This window comes from Mus caroli, unplaced genomic scaffold, assembly GCF_978045245.1.
Source record: "Mus caroli unplaced genomic scaffold, Mus_caroli_1 scaffold_1, whole genome shotgun sequence".
Taxonomy (NCBI): domain Eukaryota; kingdom Metazoa; phylum Chordata; class Mammalia; order Rodentia; family Muridae; genus Mus; species Mus caroli.
This window is the reverse complement of record NW_028227256.1, coordinates 77414515-77419910: the sequence shown is the minus strand read 5'-3', so window position 1 is coordinate 77419910 and position 5396 is coordinate 77414515. Positions and strand designations below refer to the sequence as shown.

Genomic DNA, 5396 nt, shown 5'->3' with positions numbered 1-5396 from the left:
TCCCAGCTTTCGCTATGTCAAACTGACTCAACTAAAGTATGTGGCATCAAATGATATGCCTTCGTGAAAAATGAGACGCGACTGTAAGAACACATATCCATCCCTTTCTTTCAATCCTACATCCCAGGTTTTGGTCTATGCCTTTTGATTTCTCACATTCATTATTTTAACATTGTGTTCTGTAGCCTCTTTTTTGTGTCTCATTACCTTAGAAACCCAGTATTCGGTAAGGATTATCCTTTTGTTTGTTTGTTTGATGTGGTGATTGAATTATGCTTGGATTAGGGTGTGGTTCTATGGGGAGGTGTGGCCTTGTTGGATTAGAGGTGTGTCACTGTGGAGGCGGGGCTTTGGGGAAATGTATATATACTCAAGCTCTGCCCAGGGTGAGACTCAGTAGTCTCTCCTTGCTGCCTTACACTAGGGAGGTAGAGGAAAGCAGATATCTGATCTAGGCCAACCTGGTCTGTAGAAAGAGTCCCAGTGTAGCTGCGAATACACAGAAAAACCCTATCTCAGAAAGAAAGAATCATCTTTCTCTCGTGTCTTAGTCCTCCTTCAGAGAAGATGGTGCCCACCAGGTCAATGCCGTCCGATGGTCACCGCTGGGAAACCCTGAAGGCGCTCCGCAACTCCAGCAAAGGCCGTCTGCACTACAACCAGGATGTTTTGGAAGAATGCAGATCTCTTCCCAAACTATCTTCTTACTCTGGATGGGTGGTAGATCACATTCTACCCAACACCTTACACCACACGCAAGAGAATGGTCCTTCCTCGGATAACCCATCATCCTCTGGATCTGCTTCAGGCCTGTACCAATCCTCACTACTCAAGTCTCCTGTCAGAAGTACCCTACAATCCCTCTCACCCTCAACATCAAATGGAACCCAGAACACACATGAGTCCCGGTCCACAGAACCTATTGCACTTCAGACCTCTCCAGCGATCAAAGTGGAAGGTTGTATCCAAATGTTCGAATCAGCATCTGGAATAAGAGCAACTGAGGGCCTGAGGAAGTGGCAGGAGGAGCAAGAAAGGAAGGTGAAAGCCTTCTCAGAGATGGCATCCGAACAGCTAAAGAAGTTTGACGAGCTGAAGGAGTTGAAGATGAATAAGGAGTTACGGGACTTAGAGGAAGTGATGGAGAAGAGTATCAGAGAAGCCCTGGGCCATCAGGAGAAGCTGAAAGCTGAGCATCGCCACAGAGCCAAGATTCTCAAGCTAACGCTTCGAGAGGCAGAGCAGCGGCAGCGTGAGAAGCAGGCAGAGCAGGAGCAGCTTCGGAAGGAGGAAGGCCAGGCCCGTCTGCTCAGCCTGTACACCCTGCAAGAGGAGGTCCTGCAACTCAATCAGCAGCTGGATGCCTCCAGTCAGCACAAAGACCTGCTGAATGTGGACCTGGCTGCCTTCCAGACCCGGGGCAACCAGCTGTGTAGCCTCATCTCCGGCATCATTCACAGCACCTTGGAGAATGGCATGCCCACGGCAGAGAACCAAGCTGAGGCCGAGCTGGCCCTGCAGGAAATGCAAGACCTCCTCTTGAGTTTGGAGCAGGAGATCACCAGAGCCTCTGAAGTGAAGAAGAATGAGGAGGAAGAGGCCCAAGTCAAGCGGCAGAAGTCACAGGTGCAGCAGGGGCCAGGGGCTCCCGCCCAGAGCTCTGCACCCAGCTCAAGCCCAACAGGTTCCCAGAATGAAGACCTGCAGGGGAAGGTAAAAGATAGTACGCTGCAATGGTACCAGCAACTTCAGGATGCTTCCGCCAAATGTGTGTTGGCCTTTGAGGACCTGACCAGCAGCAAGGACAGTCAGACGAAAAAGTTAAGGACGGACTTGTGGAAGGCAGCCACCATTCCAGTGAGCCAGATCTCTGGCATCGCAGGTTCAAAGCTGAAAGAGGTCTTTGATAAGATCCACAGCCTGCTCTCGGGAAAGCCTGTCCAATCTGGAGGGCGTTCCGTGTCTGTCACTCTTAACCCTCAGGGGCTGGACTTTGTCCAGTACAAACTGGCAGAGAAATTTGTGAAACAAGGGGAGAAGGAAGTGGCCTCTCACCATGAAGCTGCATTCCCCATTGCAGCAGTGGCTTCTGGTATCTGGATGCTCCACCCCAAAGTGGGAGACCTCATTCTTGCTCATCTCCACAAGAAGTGTCCGTACTCCGTTCCTTTCTACCCAGCTTTCAAGGAAGGGATGGCTTTGGAGGATTATCAACGGATGCTTGGCTATCAAGTTGTGGATTCCAAGGTTGAGCGACAGGACAGCTTTCTAAAACGCATGTCTGGGATGATCCGTTTGTATGCCGCCATCATCCAGCTCCAGTGGCCCTACACAAACCAGCAGGAGGTTCATCCTCATGGCTTAAATCATGGCTGGCGCTGGTTGGCACAGATCTTAAACATGGAGCCTCTGTCAGGTGTAACAGCCACTCTCCTGTTTGACTTTTTGGAGGTGTGTGGGAACGCCCTCATGAAGCAGTACCAGGTCCAGTTCTGGAAGATGATACTTCTCATCAAAGAGGACTACTTGCCCAGAATTGAGGCCATCACGAGCTCAGGACAGATGGGCTCTTTCATACGTCTCAAGAAGTTCTTGGAGAAGTGTCTGCAACGCAGGGAGATTCCTGTCCCCAGAGGCTTTCTGACGCCCTCCTTCTGGTGCTCTTGATGTCCTTTGTCGCACTGTGTGGGAGGAGGGGCAACAATAAAACAACTGAGATAGCGGGTTTGAAAGAATCATGTCAGATTGAATAAAATAAAATAAATGAGACTTGCTCCACACAGTATTTGTGAGGGCCAGTGAGACAAGAGGTTTGAAAGTACATCACAAATACTAAGACACTTTATACAAACAAACGAATGAACAAAGAAACCTTGTAAACTGTTTTGGCTGTATTATTTGTAACATCTGGAGAGTAGAAATAATCGACTGCTGAATGTATGAGTAAAATGTAACACTTCAGAATATTATCTAAACATAAAAAGGAAGGGAGAGCTGATTTGTTGCTACATAGATGAAACTTGATTTTTTTTTCTTTTTCTTTCTCCCCCCCCACCCCCCCACCCCACCCCCACCCCCTCACCCCCCAAAACAGGATTTCTCTGTATAGCCCTGGCTGTCCTAGAGCTCACTCTGTAGACCAGGCTGGCCTTGAACTCAGAAATCCGCCTGCCTTTGCCTCCTGAGTGCTGGGATTAAAGGTGTGTGCCACCACCGCAGGCTAAATGAAATGAAAACATTACCCTAAGAGACATGCTGGAGCTAAGACGAAAGGATGGACCATCTAGAGACTGCCACACCCTAACCCTGGGATCCATCCCATAATCAGCCTCCAAACCCTGACACCATTGCATACGCCAGCAAGATTTTGCTGAAAGGACCCTGATATAGCTGTCTCTTGTGAGGCTATGCTGGGGCCTAGCAAACACAGAAATGGATGCTCACAATCAGCTATTGGATGGGCCCCCAATGGAGGAGCTAGGTCTGCAGCCCTATAGGTGGAACAACAATATGAACTAACCAGTACCCTGGAGCTCTTGACTCTAGCTGCATATGTATCAAAAGATGGCCTAGTCGGCCATCACTGGAAAGAGAGGCCCATTGGACACACAAACTTTATATGCCTCAGTACAGGGGAACACCAGGGCCAAGAAGTGGGAGTGGGTGGGTAGGGGAGTGGGGGTGGGGTATGGGGGACTTTTGGGATAGCATTTGAAATGTAATTGAAGAAAATACCTAATAAAAATTAGATATTTTTTTTAAAAAAGAGAGACATGCTGGAGCAGAAAAGCCATGGTTGTGTACTACCACTTACATAAACTGCAGGAGTAGGTCAGTCTCCAGAGAAAGACAGTCAATTGGTAGTTGTCAGGACCTGGGAAGGAACCCATGAAATTGCTGCTAATTGCTACAGGGTGCCAAAAAGGTTCTGAAGAGAGATGGCAACACTAGCTACAACACCTTCAAAACATACCCATAGCCAAGTGCATCATAAAGAGAGTTTTAGGGATAAAACGCAAATATAACATGTAAGCGTTTAACTCTTGTCATCATTTGTGAGTCACTTGTTTCCAGTTTAGAGATATTTTCCTGAGAATATAATAATTGTTTTTGTTCATTTGTCTTTCATAAACAAAGAAATCTCTCTTTTTAGTGCTTAAGGGTTGCCCTATTCAGCTCCTTAACAACTGGTATTTAAAAGACAGCAGGGGGCTGGACATAGCTCAGTTAGGGAAATGACTGCTTGCAAGTGTGAGAACCAGAGCTTCCTGTGCAGAACCAACGGAAAAGAAAAACCATTTTTTCACACTTTTTTTCCCTGAGTTTTGTTTCTTTTTTTCTTTTTCTTTCTTTCTTTCTTTCTTTCTTTCTTTTCTTTTTTTTTTTTTTTTTTTTTTTTTTTTGTGGTTTTTCAAGACAGGGTTTCTCTGTATAGTCCTGGCTGTCCTGGAACTCACTTTGTAGACCAGGCTGGCCTCGAACTCAGAAATCTGCCTGCCTCTGCCTCCCGAGTGCTGGGATTAAAGGCGTACGCCACCACGCCCGGCTTCTTTTTTCTTTATATTAGATATTTTCTTTATTTACATTTCAAATGTTATCCCCTTTCCTAGTTTCCCCTCCGAAAATCCCCTACACCCTCCTTCCTCCCCCTGTTCCCCACCCCACCGACTCCTGCTTTCTGTCCCTGGCATTCCCCTCTGCTGGGGCATAGAACCTTCACAGGACCAAGGGTCCTCTTAAGATGAATCATGGAAAAGCTGTCAGGTGTCTCCTAGATGTGGTGGACAGTCTTAGCTTTCTCAGGTTCATCTGTGTTTTCTGACTTTCTTAAAGACACATCAAAGATGAGATCTTTTTACAAGGGAAGAAAGAAGTCGCTTGCAAATAAAAACTCTGTCACTACCACAATTCACTTTTGCAAAATGGTGTGCTCCCCCTCAATAAGCCCTGCTTCCACGAAAGCTTAGAAAGCTTGATCTGAACACAGTGGACGAACAAGGGCAGTTCAAAGAACATCCTTTAAAAGCCAGAGATTTGTTAAGTCATTTCTACTGTTTAACTAGCTTTTTCCTTTTTCAGCTTTTGGTGACCATAAGGGACTCAGCCTAAATAACATAATGCTTTTAGAAAAATGCTCCTTTTTTTTTCCATTTTATAATGAGATTTTAAAAATAATTTGTAATTAGGACATTGCATGCAAACAGCAGATGACTAAGTTTTTTTTTTTTCTTAAGAAAGCTGAATATTTTTGTTTATGCAGTTACTTATATTAGTAAGATCTCTATTTTCTTAGAAAACAAAAAAGTTTAGTCTGTTGTGTGTACAAATAAAAGCATTGCAACCCCAGCAAATGGCTGACTGACCCTCCTTGGGGTAAGAAAGAATTCTTCCTCCAT

General features: G+C 46.0%; 1 pseudogene; it reads left to right on the top strand.

Annotated features, from left to right (window-relative positions):
- The first annotated feature begins 585 nt into the window (after window positions 1–585).
- Window positions 586–2667, top strand: LOC110305443 (mRNA export factor GLE1 pseudogene; annotated as a pseudogene).
- The last annotated feature ends 2729 nt before the right edge of the window (window positions 2668–5396 follow it).